This window comes from Brassica napus, chromosome C5 (genome assembly GCF_020379485.1).
Source record: "Brassica napus cultivar Da-Ae chromosome C5, Da-Ae, whole genome shotgun sequence".
In the NCBI taxonomy this organism is placed as follows: domain Eukaryota; kingdom Viridiplantae; phylum Streptophyta; class Magnoliopsida; order Brassicales; family Brassicaceae; genus Brassica; species Brassica napus.
The window spans coordinates 29,563,292-29,586,643 of NC_063448.1; the positions used below are offsets into that span (position 1 = coordinate 29,563,292).

The 23,352-nt window shown below is 38.9% G+C and overlaps 1 pseudogene; it reads left to right on the plus strand.

Moving 5' to 3' along the window:
* The first annotated feature begins 17,235 nt into the window (after positions 1-17,235).
* Positions 17,236-20,104, plus strand: LOC125586939 (annotated as a pseudogene).
* Positions 20,105-23,352: the final 3,248 nt, after the last annotated feature.

Below are 23,352 nucleotides of genomic sequence, written 5' to 3' on the forward strand. Positions count from 1 at the left end.
AGTGGGGCTGGCGATTGCTTCCACCCACTTTGAGACATAGTCCACTGCGACAAGAATGTACTCGTTCTTGTACGAAGGTGGGAATGGTCCCATGAAATCTATTCCCCAACAGTCGAACACCTCAATCTCGAGTATGAAATTCTGAGGCATCTCATTCCTCTTGCTGATGTTCCCTTGTCGTTGGCATGAATTGCACTTGGAGACGAAGGCTTGAGCATCGCGGAACATTGTGGGCCACCAGAAACCGGCTTGCAAGACCTTGGAGACGGTCTTGAAAGCTGCAAAGTGTCCGGCATAAGAGGAACCATGGCAGTGATGTAGGATCCCTGGAATCTCAGTGTCCGGAACACATCGTCGGAACACTCCATCCTTGCAGTGTCGATATAGGAACAAGATGAAGGTTCATCCCAAAAGCAGAGTTTTGCATCCCTCAGAAACTTCCTCTTCTCATTACCAGTAAACTCAACTGGTTCCTTCTCCGTAACTAAAAAATTAGCTATCTCAGCAAACAAAGGTAGGTGGAAATATCTCTTCTTGATCGCAGCAATGAAGTGTTCCTGGTCTGCGGAACAATCTGTGGAAAAGTCTGCAGAACAGTTTGCGGCAAGGGTATCCTGCATGTTCTCGACATACAGTCCTTGATGAACCTCCTGTAGAAACCAGCGTGTCCCAAGAAACTTCTGATTCCCTTGACTGATGTTGGTGGTTGCAGGCTCATCATAACCTCAATCTTTGCCTTGTGAACCTCGATCCCCTTCTCAGAGATCTTATGTCCGAGAACAATCCCATCCTTGATAATGAAGTGGCACTTCTCCCAGTTGAGCACCAGATCTTTCTCCTCGCATCGTTGCAATACCCTGCACAAAATTTTCAAACAGACAGAAAAAGAGCTTCCATAGACACTAAATTCATCCATGAAAACCTCCATTATGTCCTCAATCAGATCAGTAAAAATGGACATCATGCAACGTTGAAAGGTCGCAGGAGCATTGCACAAGCCGAACGGCATCCTCCTGTAGGCAAACGTGCCATATGGGCATGTGAACGTCGTCTTCTCCTGATCATCTGGGTGGATGAGAATCTGAAAGAAACCTGAATAACCATCTAAAAAGCAGTAGTATGGGTGATTAGCCAATTTTTCAAGCATTTGATCAATGAAAGGGAGTGGAAAGTGATCCTTGTGAGTCGCGGCATTCAATTTACGAAAATCAATGCACATGCGATGTCCACTGACCGTTCTAGTAGGGATCAATTCATTCTTTTCATTTGTTATAACAGTTATTCCACCTTTCTTAGCTCTTAGTCTTCTTGCAAAATTAGCGTACCAAAAATAAAGATAAAGATGGCTTTTTATATGGAGGCGCCATCGACGTCAGAGGAGGAAATCATTGATTAGGGCACATCTTTGAAAGATATGGAAACTTCCATAAATGTCGGGAACAATCGCCAGGCTTTTTCTGGTGGGATCAACCGTCAGACTGCTTCGCATGATTGTTCTGCGGGGAAAGACTCCAATTCTTGCTCATTTCTTCACGCTTCTTCCTTCAGCTCCTCAGTTTACTCCTGACCTGAAATGATTCTAAAATGACTGAACTAACTCGATAAAACATTGAAAACAAGTTAGAAAGCATATACACAATGGTGTCAAAAACACGATATATGAATGCTTTAATCAAGAAACATAAAAGAAAAAGCTAAAACTGCTCATGAAATATTGAAAAACTCGTTGAAAGATTATTTTTTTGAAGGATCACAGAAAAATACTCAAAAAAAAAATTCCGTAGTGGTCTTAAGGCCACATTCTCCCGGATCAGGATCCAGCAACAGATGCGGTTCATTTCTAATTCAAAAATGACGTTGTTTTGAGATATTGTTTGTTACGTGGACGCTGATTCACCAGAATTAACAGTTGATTAATGTGTGGTTAGTGAATGTAGGTTTTCGTGTTACGATGTTAAGTTTACGTATGAATTCAAATATTTGTATGGTTTGGGTAAGAAATCGCATTTACTATTTGTTTGTTTAAGAAAAGACACGGGTGATGATTGGTTCAAATGTGGCTCTAATAATTTAGCCGTAAAAGTTTAGCTGTAGGTAAATTGGTTGTAGCTGTAAAGTTGTTACTATAGACTTTTTTGCAGAGACTTTTGCTGTAATTAAATTTGTTGTAGCTGTAAATTATAGGTTGTAGATATTTTAAAATAAAATATGTGAAATCTGTGATGTATGTATAAAATAATTATTTTTTATCAATTAAATAATTTATATTAATAGTTTTTATGAATTTTCAAAGTTTATTGATATTTAAAATGTGATATGTAAATAATATATATTTTATTTAAAATATTTCAATAATTTTTACAACACCCAAAATTGAATTAAATATTTATAGATGTTTTTAATTATGATTATCTAATTTATTTGATATTATAGATAGTTTTTTATTTCACAGATTCTACAGCTTATAAAAGAAAGCTTTAGATTTTTTACCTAAAATACATTAAAAAAATTTTGCTTTAGTTTTTTTACTATAGCTTTAAAAATAAAATTGAAGCTTGATTGGTAAAAGTTTATAGAAACTTGATTTAGGTTTTAACTATTAAAAATAAAATTACAACATGATTGGTAAAGTTTAGTGATTTAAAAGTAAATAATCGATAAAATTTAGTGATTTAAAAGTAAATAAAATTAAAATAAGATGATAAAGCCCAACCAATCATGCCCGCTGTAAAAAAAATTTAGAGATCAAAATATTATGTTTTCCCTATGAAAAAGGCTATATTGGTTGTTGTTTTTGTTAAAAAAATTCTCTAAAAAAGAAGAAGATGTCTCCTACTTCTTCTCTCTGCGGTGACGGGCTCTTCAATCAAAGTCAGAGGATCCATTTCATTTTTTCTTCTCTCTGCCCTCCCCAGCCTCAGTGTTTCGATATGATTGATGTCTCTTTGGTGATCAGTGGGTTCCGAGCTGTTCGACCTAGATTTCAGGGCCTTGGGTCTGGACCCGGTGGCTCCTTCACTCTATTGGAGCGTTGGTGAGTTTCTTGCGGTAGTTGGTGTGGTGTAGGGTCGGCTTTTAGGAATTTCAGTGGTGGTGATTTTTCAGATCTGCTCTTCCTCCCTCCTCCGCCTTTGAGAGGTGCACAAGGTTAGATGTGGTTTTGATTCTCTAGACCTCCCAAAAATGTTGTTGTGTGGTGTCTCAGACACTGTTTTTGGGACCATGGTGTCGCGTTTAACTCGTATCCTCCCCCAGTGTCTTTGTGGGTTTTCTCTTTGTCTCCTCGGTCAGGTCAGGTACCGACGTCTTCTCCAGTAATGCGCGCAGAGATCCGGTGGATCTTGTATCTCCTGCTCCCTCTCTCACTGCGCTTGTCGGCTCTGGGTCTGCTTGACGGTTTGATAAGCCCAGTGGTTGAGCTTATCTGTGTAGAACAGAAAGAGGAGAAGATTGAGGAAGAGCAAAAGTAGAAGAGAAGATAGAGAAGAAGAAATTAGGGATTGAACCCGTTTGATTTGATGATCCTTATTCGATAGTTTGTTTACAGGGCAAAGCATAACTTAAATACTAAAACGTAAAAGATATTTTCCTCACTGCTGGGCTTAACTCTGAAGTCTGATATTGGCCCATACGAGGCCTAGATGATCTTATCAATACTCCCCTGATGAAGAGCCAACTTGTCCTCAAGTTGAACCAAAGCTAAAGCCATTTCAGTCATCTCCTCCCTGTCTCGTGATCTGAACTGCCAGCGCAAGTAATAGCACCATGAGTCGAAGCAAACTGAAACACTATGCTCCGCTGCTCCGGTGGCTTTGGCAAATGGACCCTTTCTTGAGTGAAGAGGAGAGTTTGTCTCAAAGCGGTCACTACAACTTCATCTCCTTTAACTTGGCTATAAACCACCTGCATGATCAATAGCTCCAGACTCATCATATACCTCACGTCATTGTCGTAGATGTATGTATACATGGAGTATCTTCTATAACATTTCCAGCCATTTGTAGTATCTTCATTGCTCCCACCTTCAGTTTTTATCAAAGCCATAAAAACAGCTTCCCACGTTGTGGATATCAATCTCATAAGCTCCAAAAGTATATGGCTACAAGACTGTGGGTGAAGATTGCAGCTGAATGATCTCGGTGGTCTCGGTAAGTGAAACAGCTTGTGGGTGAAGATTGCAGTTGAATGCTCTCCCGAGGACTCCATCGTGAATGGTTCTTCCCAAGCCACCATAATTTGGAGCTTTCCCTTGGTGGGCCTTTCCCTTGTGTGATTCACGAGAGCATCACTCATCCCACGGCTCGAATACGCACCACTTCCATAACCATTCTTGCTTAAACTACCTTGAGGATTTAACTGCCAACGAAACTCGCTGCGATTGTGTCCCAGATGTAATAGACCCTGCTGTTGGGAACTCCCATCTCTTGTTTCTCCATCATCACTCAATGCAAAATCATGAGCAAGAACTGATCGTCCTGGTAGAAGCAATACTCCCCCGTTAGAGATCCGACTTGTCCTCAAGTTGGCAGAAGCAATCTCTACAAAGAGAGCAATAGCCCTGCTGAGCATCCTCAATATCTCACTCTCATTTCCTCCACCTTGCACCTGCGCTTCGGCTTTAACAAGCTTCATGCACCCAGTCCTCACAAATTTGATGCTGGAAAAGGCACCGTACACTAGTGACCGACTCTTGAAAATTGGACTCAATGTAGCTCGAGATGTGCTCTGCACTTTCATGTGTAAACTCTGAAGGTATTAATGGAGTATTCTTGTAACTGTGTTGTCGCTGTACCATCTCCTGGCCATAGAGCAGCTTTATTATCTTCTAAACCTTCTCCCAACGATGAACCTGTTGTAACCAATATTTGTTCTCAAATCCTGTTTCACCTGGATCCCACACTCCAAGATTATGAACATGAACTAATTCATCGCAGTAGTTTTCTCCATTGAGGAAGTGAGCCACTGAACCTCGTGTAACCTTCCTCTCCTTTAGCTTTCACCAACGAGACTCCATAGGGTTCCTGGAAGCTTCAAAGATATCCTGCCTGGCTTCCACACATGGTTAGAATGAGAATCTCTACATGATTGTTTCTCCTCTAAACCGTAATGCGGTTCCATATGCCTCCCACCAGAGTACTTACGATCTGACTCTTTTTGGTCTAACTCTCTCAAAGCCTTAACGAGACTTTTCTGAACACTCAACTTCTTCTTTCTAGTCTTGTGATAACCCCATTTCACTCTGAGCTTTTTCTGAAGCAAAGATCGTCTATTGTAAAGAGCTTCTGAAACCACCATCTTACAAGGTTTCCTAAACCTCGTATATGAACGTTTCTATTTATGCTTAACACTAGCTTTATGAAAGCCTCGATATTCCATAACCTTAGCAACCATCAACCTCTTTTTCTTGGGATGCAGTTTTCTATGCGTCTTCTTTACTCGATCCCTCCGCGTATGTGGTGTGAGATGATTCTGCAACGTTCCGACTTCCATCACACCCTTGTCCAATCTCATTAGCGAAATCTCATTTGAGAAATGAGCCAATCCTTTAACCCGAGCTCTATGGAAGCATCGCCAGATAACACCCCTTTTCAGATACCAAGACCGCTTCACGCGAAGACTATCAGCATCTTGTGCAAATGTATTACCATCTTTTCTAACCTTCTCAGCTGTTACTTTATAGCTTCTGCGAAGCCTAACTTTGAACATGACCTTATGAAATCTTCGTTGTCCACTCTGATGTTGAGCATAAGAGAGTTCAACAGGACTCTTACACTTGCTTTTTCTCCCTGATTCAGACGACATTGATATTTCATCTTGCAAAGACTCCATCGCAGCATCAGGATCATCATGTTTTAGAGCTTTGATCTCCTCCGCGAAGATACTTTGATCTCCTATCCTCGTATCGACATGACCATCTATATCCGTAGGCTCATGGGAAGTAAACTCATACCAGAAGAGATGAGTCTCTCGCCTCACTCCGGTGTCGATGATCTGCCTTTTAACCACACAGATCTTCGTACAATCTTTTGGATCTCTAAAACTTGGAGAATCTTGGAACATTCCCAAGCTCTTACATGCTTGCGCAAGCTTCACCTGAGTTGTTCTCTTCTTCTGATGGTACTGTTTCTTCATTCCCACACTCTTCACACCCAATCGCAAAGAGTTTGTTGATATCTCATGTTTTTGTGTAACCGACGGATCGCAGTTTTCTCTCATCTGCCATCTTTTCCGTTTCTTAAACCTAGACTTGTGGTAGGTGAGCGTGATCGGAATCCTTCTGAGCCTGATACCTCCGTTGAGCTTTAGATCTTCAAACCTTTTAGGGATAAAAGCGTTATGAGCTTGAGATTCACCATACGGCCGCTTCCGAAACTCCTCCCGCAGTCGCTGACTGTCCAGCCGAAGCTCTTCACAAATTTTTCGATCCACTTCCATCTGCTTCAATGATTGAGTTAACTTGTCAATCAGATTGTCAATCATCCGCAAATTTTCATCACTGAAACTCATTTTTTTTTTCACAGTCAAGAGGATAACTGTGCTCTGATACCAATGATAAGCCCAGGGGTTGAGCTTATCTGTGTAGAACAGAAAGGGGAGAAGATTGAGGAAAAGCAAAGGTAGAAGAGAAGATAGAGAGGAAGAAATTAGGGATTGAACCCATTTGATTTGATGATCGTAATTCGATAGTTTGTTTACAAGGCAAAGCATAACTTAAATACTAAAACGTAAAAGATATTTTCCTCACTGCTGGGCTTCACTCTGAAGTCTGATATTGGCCCATACGAGGCCCACATGATCTTATCACGGTTGCATCATCTATAGCGAAACAGTTGCTTTTTAGGATGTCAACCCTCTCTTCTTCCCTATCCATATTAGGCGGCACCCTCTTTCTTTTTGGTAACCTTCAGGTCTTTGGTGAAGTGAGACCGACGAGAAGCCTCAGAACTGTTGTTCGGATATCAGATAAATCAGCTGTCAAGATTGCGCGCTTGTGGTGATCAACAGGTTTCAGAATTTTTTAAGACTGCAACTGTTTGACCTAGGTTTACCATTGCTATTGTCTAGGCCGATTGGCCAGTAATGATAGTTTGGGTATCTTTCTTTGGCTTGTAGGGTTGTTAATTTAGTTCGTTGTATTGGTTTTTTCATGTCCCGTTTTGTAGTTTATGTTGTTGGGTCTTCACGAGTACTTGATCTCTTCTCTGATCCTAGTTTAAGATTGTATTAGAACTACGTAGACTTCATCAAGGAGGAGAGTAGGATGCTATCAGCACCATGAGATCTTCCTGACCCCATTTGCCTTCATCCACCACTACAATCTCCTTGCCGTCAGCTCCTTGGGTGATCTTTCTTGGTACCTCACTCGTGGTGATGTGCTCCCATAGACCTCGTCCTCCAAGCGCAGTTTTGGCCAATCTAGACCATGTAACGTAGTTACCTCCTTTTAGAGTAACCGGAATCACAACAGACTTGTATTGCTCCATCACTTCTTTTTGAGTTTGGTTTGAGTTAAGTAACTGTGGAACCAGAACCAGAGAAATGAGCACAAGCAAAAGTAGATCTATTATCCAGTGGACAAAGACATATTCTTGCAAGAACATAGAAATTAGATGCTTGGAATGAAGAGAGAAGTAAAGTAAGAGTGTTTGCGGAAGCGAGTAAGAGGTATAGGAGCTTAAAGCTCTGATACCATGAAAGAAAACGAAGAACAGGATGAACAAGAGAGTGAGTAATGTTTGAATTTGAGAGAGAGAGAGATAATGAGGAAAATAATTTCATTAATTTAATTTTGGATCTGGGTACAAGTATTTAATGGTAAGTTGCCTCAGTACACAATATAATAAAATATTCATTGTTTTAAAATATCTTCAACGGTCTTCTTCTCTCTTCTTCTTCTCTTCAATAAAATAAAACTTATAAAGCCTTATAAAACCTTATAAGTCTTTAGCTTAATTCTCAAGTCTGGCAGTTTACTTTCTAAGTCTGACAGCTTACTTCTACTTTATGTCAACACTTAGATGGGTAGTCCGACTAATCGGGCCGGCCAATATTGTTGTAATGAATTTCTCTTGAATCTGATTTGTAAGGGTCTATAATAAATTAATAATGTCCCATTCGGGAGAGAATCAATGATTTTATTTTATTTTTTATCTCTCCTTTTTTGAACAATTTTATTTTTTATCTTCCTTTTTTCTTTTAAAAAAAAAGCAATGCTGGTTTTCCTTGGCATTTGATCGGCTCAAATCTCGCTTTTAAAATCAAGACGAATTATTTTCTTTTAAAAAGGCCCATTAAAATTTCTTTTCTTTTATCCTTCCCTCTTCCATTCGTCGTGGAGATCGGGAGTTCCGCTACGCTTAAAAAGCCCTTAATTCTAATCAATTCATGGCTGCTTTCGAAGTTTGTTTCGCGTAAACCTTTTTTGTAAGACCTATCGTTTAGTACGAATCTTTAAGAAAGAAATTTTCCGCTGAATCTTGTTTGGGAATAAATACTTAGTAGGTTTATCGCAATTTTTGCAGTTGATTTCATGATTACCAATTTTGATCCCAACACAAGTCTTCGGTGAAATGATACTTTCGAGAAGCCTCAGAACTGTAGTTTGGTTCTCGAATTCAGCGGCTGTCAAGATTGTGCGTGCTTGTAGTGGTAAACAAGTTTCAGAAATTTTTAAGACTGCAGCTGTTTGACCTAGGTTTCCCATTGCTATTGTCTAGGTCGATTGGCCAGTGATGATAGTTTAACTCTCTTTGTTTGGCTTGTAGGGTTGTTAATTTAGTTTGTGTGTTGGTTTTCTCACGTCTCATTTTTTTTCATGTGGTTGGGTCACCCTTGCGAGGTAGTGATAGGCGTGTTGGTTTCCCATTTTTTTAGTTCCACCTAACACGCCTATCACTACCTCGCAAGAAATTACACGTAAAATTTTACGAGCTTGAAGGAGTCAAAAGCGGTCATGGCAAAATCAACGGCTAAAACCCTCCAAGAAATTGTTCCTTAAGTAAATATGAACTGGAAAAGTCAAAGAAAACTATACGGCATAAGCCAAACTTATCTGCATAAGGATACAAGAACAAACTTCGTATATTTCATCCGAAGAATTTATATCCAAACATGAAAATATCGGAAAAACGTTCTTGCGGAAGGGTTTTGCGAGAAATAACGAGTTTTACGAAACAATCTTTCATCAAACGAAATTCAGAAAGTTTCCGCGAAAAACATCATAGTAAAACAACTTTCGGGAAATATTTACAGAAAAACTTGCGTAAAACAAACGAAGTAGTTCCGAAATTCTAGTAAGCACCCAACGGAGATAACGAGAACAGAAATAAGCAATCATCACTCTTCTCACTCACTCACATCGCCACACAGACTCCCTCACATCGCCACACAGACTCCCTCACATCGACACATACACTCCCTCACATCGCCACACAGCTTCACATCACCACGCACAGTCCCTTACATCGCCACACGTAATCATATCGACGCACTCACCTCGTCTCATCGCCCGACAGTGCGTCACATCGCCCGACAGGCTCACATTGCCTCAAATGGCTCCCCACATTGCCTCACACAGTTCCTCACATCGCCAGACAGGCTCACATCGGCTCACACGGCTCCTCACATTGCCAGACAGACTCACATCACCTACCAGCTCACATCGCCTCATAGAGCTCGTCTCATTGCCCGACAGTGCATCACATCACCAGACATGCTCACATCACCTCACACGACTCCTCACATTGCAAGACATGTTCACATCGCCATACAGGCCCGCATCGCCTCACACCGCTCCTCACCTCGCCAGACTGGCTCACATTGCCTCACATGGCTTCTCACATTGCCTCACAAGCTCACATCACCTCGCAGGGGTCTTCACATAGACACACAGCTCTTCTCATCGTCCTAGAAGGCTCTCATCATGTTCTTCTTTGAATCTTTATCGAAATGTCTTTCGTTTCGTCTCAATCAGAGTTTTCGTTGAGATTTTACGAAGAAAACAAGCATGACGTTGTTTTCTCGTAAGAGTTCAAGTCAAACATCATGATGATATAGGTTAACTTAATACCATCATATTATCGACTTAGTGAATTGATTTGGTTCGGTTTGTAAGACCAACGTCATAGAAAACGTACATCGGACAAATCGACGATTTCTCTGAGAATAATCGTTTTAAAAACGCATAAGTCGTGAACGGCCCGAAGTGGCCTAAAACACGTCTAAAGCCATTTATGGTTTAGAATGAGAACATGCCTGAATGCATTGACGGTTTACTCGACTTGGGTGAAGAAAAATTGAAGGAGAGGATAATGTGATGTTTCAAAGATAAACATGAACTTTGAGAAGATAAGGAAAGATATCCGCAAAAGGATAAACTCAAATCTCGAAGAGATAAGGAAAGATTGCCGACTCTGGAGACATATATAAGCACATCCGAGGCAAAGAAGAGGCAGGACGGTTTTTTAGACTTAGAACTCTTTGCACTTAGAAACCTTAAGCATTATTCATGACATGCATGATTTCTATGACTTGTACTATACTAGACGAACTAGCACATGCAGTTTGATCTCTTGTTCCACTCTTTTTAATTGAACTATGTTTGGTATGATCCTCGAAAAAGGTAAGTAGGCAACCTTATATAAGGTTCAGTCTGAAATCAATCAAAAAAAATTTTGTATTTATTTTCGTTTTTTGTTATCGAGCTGTGACTCAACTAGATTTAAGGCTTTAGGTAACAATCACTACGCTCTTACAGGAATTCGAAATAAAAATCTACTTTTTGTTAATTCGTTTTATTGTTTTTCTGTATTTTTGCGTTTATTTGTTAGTTTTCGCAGAGAATCTGGATCTTAAAAAAAAATTGAGAATTTCTATTTTTTTGGGTAACAAATTTGACGGTGCGAATTTTGGTTATGGCAATCGGACCTGCCAAGTTCGTACTGAATTTTGCTTGAATTTGGGTTGTAAAGCAATTTAAGTTTTTGTCTCTTTTTAGTCACAATTTTTTTCTTATGTTTTTTATTTAAAGGCTGTTATGAACGTGAATGATGAAAGTCAAGAATACACGCACCGAAATTGACATTTCGTGTGTATGAATATTATGTGGATCCCGCATCACTATGCACGCACAATAAATCCTACTTTTTCATTTCTATATAAACGATCGTTTCGATCGATTGTAAACACACCATTCCTTCTCTTCTAATAACACATCCTCTCTTGTTATCAGTGTTATCTTCTCCTAAGGGTATAAATTTTTGCCCTTATTTAAATTTCTCAATACTATAAAATCATAAGTTATTTTATAACACGTTATCAGCACGATCGTTCTCAGTTCTGGTAAAATTTATTTGTATCATTTATACCCTGCTATAATGGTCGGTATACCGTCTCTACTATTATTTATATCATGTTAAAATGGCCGGAATACCGCCTATATTATTTATTAATAATTTAATTTATTTATTGGTCGGCCGAGCCGCCTTATATTCTGTTTATTGTTAATTGGTCGGCCGAGCCGCCTTATATTCTGTTTATTGTTAATTGGACGGCCGAGCCGCCTTATATTCTGTTTATTGTTAATTGGTCGGCCGAGCCGCCGTATAGTTTATTACTCTGTATTGACCGGCTGAGCCGTCGCATGATTTGTTGCCATAATTTTTACTTTTATTAATTTTTATGAAATTTTATAGATTTGATTGACTGTTTAATACAATATTTTCAGACTGATTTTTGGTGCACTCGATATATCACCAACGGTCACAAAGAAAAATTTTCAAAAATTTTCCTTTTCTCAAACGGTCATGAACAGTGATTTTCATATATAAATACAACTCATTTTCACTTCATTTTTTCATCCAAAACATTTCATCTTCTCTCAAAAAATTTCAGATCGCTCTCCTCCAATTTTTTCATTTCAAGAAAGATGATTCGCGCACTTTTGTTTTTATGTGCCATTTTTATTTGTGTTTCTATTTATGGTTTATTCGTTGGAGAATTTACTCCGAGTGAATTTAAGATGAATATCGGTTTAATTTTCTTTACATCGCTTCTCCTTGTAATTGTTTGCATGATTAATGTAAACGGTTCATTTTAATATTAATAATATTTTATTAATTTTTATTTATGTGCTTTTAGAAATTCAAAATGGCAAACATCGAGAAACTCCAGTTCCCGACATTAAAAATAACTGGCGAAAATTACGCCGGATGGGTCACAAACGTGAAACTATATCTGGTGATGAAAAAGATAACCGAAACAATTGTAATCGGTAACAAATCACCACCCGAGCATATAGCCGAAGCGATAATCTTCTTGAAGAAGCATTTAGATGAAAATCTAACGCACGACTATGCAAACGTCGAGGACCCAGCTGAACTGTGGCAAACTTTAAAAGAAAGGTTCGATAACTAGAGACAAATCAACCTTCCTCACGCTCTAGAAGAGTGGAAAAATCTGAGGTTCCAAGATTTTCAGAAGGTTGAGGATTACAATTCCGCTGTCCTGCGGATAGTTGCACTCCTGAAGTATTGTGGTAATCCTGTCTCTGAGGCAGAAATGATGAATAAAACATATATCACTTTCCACAAACAGCTTCACTTCTTGCCAGAAATTTACAGAAAATGCGGGTACACGAGATTTTCTGAATTGATGGTTGTGCTCATGTTAGCTGAAAAGAATAATGAGCTCTTGATCAAAAACCACAATTCCCGACCTACGGGAGCCAAAGCATTCCCTGAAGTGAATGCTACGGCGATAGAAAATTCGGAAAGGAGAAACCAGGCCAATCGAGGTCATGGTCGCCGTTTCAACAACAAACGTGGAAAAACTTACAATCCCAAATGGAGGGGATCTAACAAGTGGGTTAGACCCGGGCAAGTTTCCAAGGGTAAAGAAACTCAAGAGGATACCACCCAGAAGCGTGAGACAGTGTGTTACAGATGTGGCTGTAAAGGACATTGGTCTCGTACTTGTCGTACTCCTTCACATCTCTGTAAGTTATATCAAGAGTCCACGAAAGGCAAAGCTAAAGAAGTGAACCTCACTGAAAACTTTGAAGGAACATCGTACCTCGATGCCTCCGACTTCGCTAATGAGCTGGACTAGATTACTCCTGAAGAGAGCCGAAATGCTTATAATAAAACTATTGAATAGTTTTCAATATTTTCATGTATAATTATTACATTTCCTGTTTTAAACAAATAATGATGTTTTAACATCACCTTAATGTATAATTATTGTGTTTTTTTTCCTTATATGAATGAATTTTATGTTTCCTTTTATATTTATGACAATTTCAGAAATTGATCATAATGCTAATGGAGCAAAATCCAAGAAACGGATTCGTGAAATATGCATACCAGATAGTGGAACAACGCACACTATTCTGAGACAAAAGAGATATTTTCTGATATAAAACCGACAAGAATTGTCGTCAATACAATATCAGGTCCTGCAGACGTGATTGAAGGAACTGGTAAAGCAAACTTTACTTTGCCGAATGGAACAAAATTTTCCATAAATAATGCTCTATATTCTCCAAGTTCTAAAAGGAATTTGTTGAGTTTTAAAGACATATATCTTCACGGATATGATACTCAGTCTGCAACTGAGGATGGAAAGAAATACATGTATGTAACTTCTGAGAAATGTGGCAGAAAACACATATTAGAAAAGTTTCCAGAACTTCCTTCGGGACTACATCATACTTATATCGATGAGATCGAATCAAATCTTTTAGTAAAACGGAACCCAGAAGAGTTCACATTATGGCATGATCGCCTTGGCCATCCAGGCACTACAATGATGCGTAAAATCATAGAAAGTTCACATGGTCATTCACTGAAAATCCAGGAGATTTCTCAAGGGAATAAAATGACATGTGTTGCATGTTCTCTAGGAAAATTGATCGTAAGGCCATCGACAACCAAAATCGATAAAGAATCACCAAAGTTCCTTGAAAGGATTCAAGGTGATATATGTGGACCTATACATCCACCTTGTGGACCATTCCACTATTTTATGGTATTAATTGACGCATCCAGTAGATGGTCACACGTTTGTCTATTATCATCTCGAAATGTGGCATTTTCGAGATTCCTAACTCAGATAATCAAACTGCGAGCACAGTTTCCTGATTATACTATTAAAAGAGTTAGACTAGACAACGCTGGTGAATTCACATCCCAAGCATTCAATGACTATTGTATGGTAATGGGAATTGAAGTTGAACATTCGGTTGCTCATGTTCATACGCAAAATGGTTTGGCCGAATCTTTAATTAAGCGTCTACAATTGATTGCAAGACCATTGATCATGAGATCAAAACTTCCAAACCTCTGTATGGGGACATGCCATTTTGCATGCAGAAGCACTCATTCGGATCAGACCGAGTGCATACCATAAGTATTCCCCACTGCAGTTAGCGTTTGGTCGAGAACCAAACATTTCCCACTTTAGAATCTTTGGTTGTGCGGTATATGTGCCTGTAGCACCACCACAACGTACAAAGATGGGACCATAAAGAAGATTGGGAATATATGTTGGTTGTGATTCTCCATCAATTATACGATATATAGAACCACAGACTGGTGACGTCTTTACGGCTCGCTTCGCCGATTGTCATTTTGATGAGAAAGTATTCCCAGTTCTAGGGGGAGAAAACAAAAATGTAGAAAATGATATCAAATGGAGTGTACCTTCATTACTATATCTTGACCCTCCTACTAAAGAGTCTGAACTAGAAGTTCGACGAATCATGCATTTACAGAGTATAGCTAATCAGCTACCTGATGCATTTGCGGATACCAAGACGGTAACTAAATCTCATATACCAGCTGTGAATACTCCTGCTTGTATCAAAATATCAAATGAGCAAGGAAAAGCGGACGATACACGAGAGTCTAAAACACGTCTGCAGCGTGACAGACCTGCAGGTTCTAAGAATAAAAATCCCAGAAAACAAAAGGATGTCAAGGTAAATGACACATCTAAAATAGCAGAAAGTATTTTGGAAGAAACAAATAATGAGGATACTGAGAAAGTTGAGCATCATGAGTCAGAAAGTAATCATGAAATTTCTATCAACTACATCCATAATAAAAGGATATGGAATAGAAATGAACAAAATGATCTTGATGATGCTTTCTCATATATTGTGTCATATGAAATAAATGAAGAAGTCGATGATCCAAAACCAAGATCTGTCTATGAATGTCAAAAGATACATGATTGGGAACAATGGAAAAATGCAATACAAGCTGAACTTGATTCGCTTAATAAACGAGAAGTATTTGGATCTATTGTGCTCACACCTGCAGATGTGAGACCAGTTGGGTACAAATGGGTTTTCGTTCGAAAACGAGATGAGAAAAATGAGGTTACGAGATACAAAGCTCGTCTAGTGGCTCAAGGTTTTTCTCAAAGACCTGGAATCGATTATGAAGAAACGTATTCTCCAGTTATGGATGCCATTACGTTTAGATTCCTGATGAGTCTAGCAGCTGATAAAAATCTAGAAATGCGTCTCATGGATGTTGTTACAGCTTATCTATATGGATCATTAGATACTGATATCTACATGAAAGTCCCAGATGGATTTAAAATGCCAGAAGCATTAAGTTCCAAACCTAAAGAGTTATGTGCAATAAAATTGCAAAGATCATTATATGGATTAAAGCAATCTGGACGTATGTGGTATAATCGTCTTAGTGATCATTTAATAAAAGAAGGATACGTAAATGATCCTATATGCCCATGTGTTTTCATCAAGAAAACAATATCCAGATTTGTAATAATCGCGGTATATGTTGATGATCTTAACATTATCGGAACTCAAAAGGAAATACCAAAGGTATCAGATTATCTCAAAGGGGAATTTGAGATGAAAGATCTTGGACAGACACAGTATTGTCTTGGCCTACAAATAGAACATTCACAAAATGGTATATTTGTGCATCAATCCACATACACTAAAAGAGTGTTGAAACGATTTAACATGGATAAATCAACTCCTCTTAGCACCCCGATGGTCGTTAGGTCACTTAATATTGAAAGTGATCCATTTCGACCACCTGAGGAGAAAGAAGAGATACTTGGTCCGGAAGTACCATATCTAAGTGCAATTAGAGCGCTGATGTACTTTGCAAATTGTACACGGCCTGATATATCATTTGCTGTGAATCTTTTTGCAAGATTCAGCTCATCTCCAACTCGAAGACATTGGAATGGGATTAAACATGTTTTTCGTTACCTCCAAGGGACCATTGATTTAGGCTTGTTTTATCCTAAAAGTTCAAAGGGTCAAATGGTTGGTTTTGCAGATGCAGGATATCTTTCAGATCCACACAAAGCCCGATCGCAAACAGGATACGTTTTTACGATCAGAGGCACTGCTATATCTTGGCGTTCTCAGAAACAAACACTCGTGGCTACTTATTCAAATCATGCTGAGATCATTGCACTCCATGAAGCAAGTAGAGAATGTGTATGGCTAAGATCAATAAGCCGACACATCTGTTCAAGCAGTGGAATTGACAAAAATATAGAGCCAACTATTCTATATGAAGATAATACAGCATGTGTTGCTCAAACAAAGGACGGATATATCAAAAGCGATAGAACGAAGCATATTCATCCGAAGTTCTTCTCATACACTCAAGAGTTCGTGAAGAAGAAAGAGATTGAAGTAAGATATGTTCAATCATGCGACAATGCAGCTGACCTCTTCACAAAATCACTTCCGACTTCAGTATTCAGAAAACATGTCCATAACATTGGAATGCGTCATCAGAAGGATCTGTGACTGCTCATTCGAGGGGGAGCTTATGTAGTTGTACTCTTTTTACCTTACTATGGTTTTTCCCATTGGGTTTTCCTAGAAAGGTTTTTAACGAGGCAACATAGACGTTAAGCAGGAAATGATAGTGACACTGATCTCCAAGGGGAAGTGTTATGAACGTGAATGATGAAAGTCAAGAATACACGCACCGAAATTGACATTTCGTGTGTATGAATATTATGTGGAGTCCGTGTCACTATGCACGCACAGTAAATCCTACTTTTTCATTTCTATATAAACGATCGTTTCGATCGATTGTAAACACACCATTCCTTCTCTTCTAATAACACATCCTCTCTTGTTATCAGTGTTATTTTCTCATAAGGGTATAAATTTTTTCCCTTATTTAAATTTTTCAATACTATAAAATTATAAATTATTTTATAACAAAGGCTCTATTGGTTTTCCTTGGCATGCATTTGATCGGCTCAAATCTTGCTTTTATTATAATAAAGTCGCACTATTTTCTGTTGAAAAGCCCTTGAATCTGATCAATTCATGCCTCCTTCCGAGATCTGATCAAAAGCTTTAACACTTAAGCACTTCACCCACCTGAATCAATGTCGTCTTCCAATCATCTGATGGACAACATGTTCCAGCGAAGCCTCGAGGATCTGATCAAAGGCTTTCGTCTCCAACTACTCGGAGAATCATCTTTCATCTCCAGAGCCTTAGAAGAAATCCGCCGCGAGATTAAAGCCACAGATCTCTCCACTAAATCCACCGCGCTTCACAAGCTCTCTTACCTCGCCGCCATCCACGGCGTGGACATGTCGTGGGCGGCTTTCCACGCCGTCGAAGTCGTCTCCTCTTCACGATTCCATCACAAGAGGATCGGTTATCAAGCGATTACTCAATCGTTTCACGACCAGACATCGGTTCTGCTTCTGATTACGAACCAGTTGCGGAAGGATTTGAACAGTGTCAACGAGTACGAGGTAAGTCTAGGTCTGGAATGTTTGTCTAGGATTGGAACTCATGACTTAGCTAGGGATTTGTCTCCTGAGGTGTTTACTCTCTTGGGTAGTAGTAAGTCTTTCGTCAGGAAGAAAGCGACTGGTGTGGTTTTGAGAGTGTTCGACAAGTATCCTGATGCTGTTAAGGTATGTTTCAAGCGTCTTGTCGAGAATCTTGAAACCTCTGATCCGCAGATTCTCTCTGCCGTCGTTGGAGTGTTCTGTGAGCTCGCCAGTAAAGATCCTAGCTCTTGTCTTCCACTAGCTCCTGAGTTCTTTAAGATACTGATTGAGTCTAGGAACAACTGGGTTCTGATTAAAGTTCTTAAAATATTTGCTAAGTTGGCCTCGGTTGAGCCGAGGTTGGGTAAGAAAGTGGCTGAGCCGATCTGTGAACATATGAAGAGGACAGTTGCAAAATCTCTGGTTTTTGAGTGTGTTAGAACCGTGGTGAGTAGCTTGAGCGACCACGAAGCAGCTGTGAAACTTGCTGTTGCAAAGATCGGGGAGTTTCTAGTGGAGGATGATCCGAATCTTAAGTATCTCGGTCTACATGCCTTGTCTATTGCTGCTCCAAAGCACCTGTGGGCGGTTTTGGAGAACAAAGAGGCTGTCGTTAAGGCTCTGAGCGATGAGGATCCAAATGTTAAACTGGAGGCCTTGCATCTTTTAATGGCAATGGTGACTGAGGATAACGTGTCGGAGATCTCCAGGATTCTTATGAACTATGCGCTCAAATCAGACCCTTTGTTCTGCAACGAGATTATTATTTCTGTCTTGTCTGTCTGCTCGAGGAATGCATATGAGATCATAGTTGACTTTAATTGGTATGTGTCTCTTCTCGGTGAAATGACTAGAATCCCAAATTGTCAAAGAGGGGAAGAGATTGAGCATCAGTTGATTGATATTGGCATGAGGGTCGGAGATGCTAGACCGCAGCTAGTTCGTGTTTCTTGGGCACTTCTGATTGATCCTGCAATGCTCGGTAACTTGTTCCTGCACCCGATATTATCCGCAGCTTCGTGGGTTTCAGGTGAATACGTTGAGTTCGCTAAGAATCCATATGAACTCGTGGAGGCGCTTGTACAACCACGCACTGATCTCTTGCCTCCTTACATAAGAGCTATATACATACACTCAGTTTTCAAAGTTCTTGTCTTCTGTCTCGGGTCTTACTTCTCCGCCCAGGAATCTAGTTCCGGCTCTTCATCAACGGTTGCTTTCACATATGAGTCTATATTGAATTTGGTGAATGTGATTGAGATTGGTGTATGGCCGTTATCTGGAGCCTATGATGTCGAAGTGCAGGAGAGAGCTAAGAACGTTTTAGGATTCATTGGTATGGCAAAGCAAGATATAGCTAAGAAAGTAAACCTTCAAGACAACGAAGCAGAAGCTTGTAGAGTCACAGCATTCATGGAAGATGTGTTCTCAGAAGAGCTCGGCCCCATTTCTGCAAATGCACAGGAAAAAGTTTTTGTACCGGATGGGTTAGAGCTGGAAGAGAATCTTGGGGATCTGGAAGAGATCTGTGGGAAATTTCTTAAACCAGTGGAATCGGATTCGGTTCCATGCGCGGACAAGATCAGCTTCTCTGTCTCCAATCTCAGAATCAGAGATCAACAAGAAGCCTCGTCATCATCGACATCTCTTCCACCTAAAGCATCTTCATCTCTGCTAGCTGAACACCGCAAACGGCATGGCATGTACTACCTTACTTCTGAAAAGAATGATCCGGATAGCAACGGCACACCAAACGATTATCCTCCGGCTAATGATTTAGCAAGCGAAATATTGCTGGATCCATTGGATCCAAAGAGAAAGGCGAAACACCGTAAATCGAGGCCTGTAGTGGTGAAGCTGGACGAGGGAGATGAATCTAGAATCATTACTTCCCAAGCGAAAACGAAACAGGAGAGTGTAACTGACGATGAATCTCTGTCTCGAGCTATTCAGAGCGCTCTTCTGGTGAATAAAAAGGGAAAAGAGAGAGAGGCGAAGGGAATTCAAATCTAGTAGTGCAGGAGGAAGAGACCTTGAGAAGAGAAAAACCGCAGAACTCAGAGAAGAAGAAAAAGAAAAAGAAGAATGGGGAGAGAACTAGTAGGAAGCATCGATCACGACGGCGAAGTGAAGTAGCTTCTTCTTCAGAACAAGTTGAAATCCCAGATCTGCTCTTGTGAATGCGATAAGTAATTTGTGTGTTTGTGTGTTTTAAAGTGATATTTCGTTATCTGTCTATGTTCTTGCACAAAACCAAGCAAAAGTTGTGTAATTCTTTTGTGTATATCAATTTATGTTTTGGTTTCTTGTGTGTTGTTATTTGTATTTTTTTTCTCATACATGGATTTAATTTCTGTTTTCTTTTAGCAATTTTGTATTCCTCTCCCTGTTTAAAAATATTTTGTTTTCAAGGTTTTTAAACTTATAGATTACTATGTTACTAGAAAATGAAATCCGCAAAGCTAAGAGAATTGAAGAATCTCTAAACCTCTGTTTTGGAATTGCGAGAAGAAATGTCAAGGATCCTTGTTCAATGGTGGTTCCTTTGTTCTTTGTTATTTCTTGTTCTCTAGAGATTAGGTTGTACAACAAGGATCGTTTGAAGCTCTTATGGATTTTTTCATCTCCCTGGATTCTTCTATAGCTCAATACAGGATACCTAGTTGCATCAACTCTTCTAGTTCCTGAAAACAGAGTTCTTGCTCGGGTTTTCAGAGGCAAATACATTTCTTTCGACTCATAATTTATATGCTTTGTCTTTTTACAAATTAGGTTTCTCATTATCATTACTTAACTTAACTTTATAAATTATTAATACCAAGCTCCAAAGTCTTTTTTTTTTTTTTTAACAACTCCAAGCTTCAAAGTCTTAAATTTATGGACTGAGAGGAACAAGAGCCTCACACCTGTGCTGGGATCCTTCAAAATATTACTGACAAGAGTATCAGAAATCGCCTATGTCTTCTTCGTTGTTCAGATAACAAGAGATATGAAGGGTTGCTGCGATTTTGGTTTAGCACGAGGTTGTAAGTAGAAAGCTTATATCTAAGACTGAATTTGATTTAAAGTTGCATTTGATGTTTTTGATGAATATAATTTAACATTCATTCAATTTTTTTAAAAAATAAATGTATAGAATAAAAAGAGAAATTAAATTTCAAAAGTAAAACCTTGCTAAATTTATTATATGAATAAAAACCAAAATCTAATAATATATTATTAGTGAACTTAGTATATTAAAATAATTATCAAACTAAGTTATCATCATTTGTAACAATAATTTTCTCATTATATAAAACATCTATAATACTAACTTTATCTAACAATTTGACATTAGTTAACAGTTAATACTAACTTTATCTAATATTTTGACATCAGTTAATATTGATTCTATCTGTTTTAATGCATAAAATAAAATAAAATATTAGAAGTAAATGTGTTTATGCATATCACTTTTAATGAATATAAAAGAAGAAAACAGATAAAAGAATTGATTAGACCGATTAAATAGTTTCTTATATGATTTCATTTTTATAAAGCTGATAGACCCTAGACAAAAGAAAATTAATTGTATATATATAAAAAAAATTATTTGGTTTCATTTTTTTTTTTTGCAAAACTGATAAACCATAAAACCGAATAAATCAAATCTAAATAAATCAGAAAACCAAAATATCAAAAATACCCGACCGTAGATAGTGAGGGAAATAGACGGTTATGTTGCTGTTCGTAAATTTGATAATTATCTGGTGAGTGTGTTGTAGGAGGCGAGTTTCACCCTATTTCATGCTCCTATTTCATGCTCGGTCCGAGAAACCGGTCCAATATTATTAAGTCTTGAAAAACATAACGGGCCCATGAAGATTCAAGGTCAATCCCGAGCTCAAGATATAGTCTTTGCTTGACATATTCAAACCATAATGTAACGAATGTCGATACGTTAAAACGATCATAAAAATGCAAGATACTCGCAGGAAATCACGTCTCCGTAACGATCCACTCTTGGAGACCTATAAAAGAAAGACCAATGGCAAGAACAAACGATCTGAATTCTTCCTGAGTGAATTTTTACGGTTTTATACCTGACAGACTATCAAGACTCACATTTGATGTAACGAAGGTCGATACGTTAAAACGATCATAAAAATTCAAAATACTCGCAGGAAATCACGTCTCCGTAACGATCCACTCTTGGAAACCTATAAAAGAAAGACCAATGACAAGAACAAACGATCTGAATTTTTCTGAGTAATTTTTTACGGTTTGATACATGACAGACTATCAAGACTCACATTTGATTCTATGAGATTGGCTAAGGAAGACTAGACCCGAACTCAAGCTAATCACACTCCACTTCCGGTACACTTCCGATTCAGAATGACAACAACGAAGGATCCGACTGATCCGACCACTCTCCTCAACTATCTGAACCTAAAACAGAATAGGTGGTACACACAAGTTCATCAGTCAGCTCAGTTCGGTTCAACCTTACATCAGTTGAGTTTGGTTCCTATCAGTTCAGTTAAGTTCAGCTCGGTTTAGAAAGTCCAGTTCAGATTAATTTTGGAACAGCCCAGTTCAAGAAGAACTCAATACGGTTAGACTCAGCTAAGATTAGTTGGATTCAACTATGATCAGCTCCTAACAGTTCGGTTCAGGACAAAATTAATTCAGTTTGGATTAAATCCAATCAGCTCATATCAGTTTAGCTTAGAGTTCCATGAGACTGATTTTAATCCAAACTAAATAAAACGGAACCATACAATGGTGTAGACAACTGATCCATGACAAGAGCCTAACTAATTAATACCCGGTTCTGATCAGGACATGACTGAAGAAAGAAACTGAAGGTTACAACAACAACTAATGGCCTGATGAAATAAGATGATGCTCTCCTTCAAGCTTAACTCATGGCTGGTCTGATTAGAAAGAGAGATCAAGATCGGTTCAAATCAGGAACATAACAAGACATTGGGTATATTCTGGATATCTCACCTTTTGATCTTTCACACTGAAGAAACACACTGAGCTAAGGTAACGAAGAAAAATCATCCAAGGTGTTTTCTGAATTTTATCTGATTTTCTATGATTTTCTCTTAGTTTTTCTCTCTGATTTTCTATAAATGTTTTCTCAGTTTTCTTGTGGTTATAGACGACCAAGCAGCTCAAGGAAGGAGTTAAATAAGACCTGAGCTTACTTCAGCTGTTGGTTCACTCAGACCACAGTATGATTGTGCACAGACATGTGGAGAGCAGTTTCAGCACTTCCAGCGGCAAGCTGCTCAGCTTCCCCTCCCCTGAAGAAAGCTCCCGTCAGACACGTGCTCCTCACATGTTCTGGTCTGGCAAGGAAACAAGCACACAGCTTGTGATATCATGTGACTTTTAATAAAGCAGTTGACCAAGCAAGCAGGTGCAATTCACATGACTGATTAATTACACCAGCAAGCAAACTAAGAAGGTCCAAGTCATGTGATTGATCAGGAACAAGAATACGAAGCATGTCAATTTTTCCAAGTAACACTCGACCACTCATTCCTCGACCATCAACTC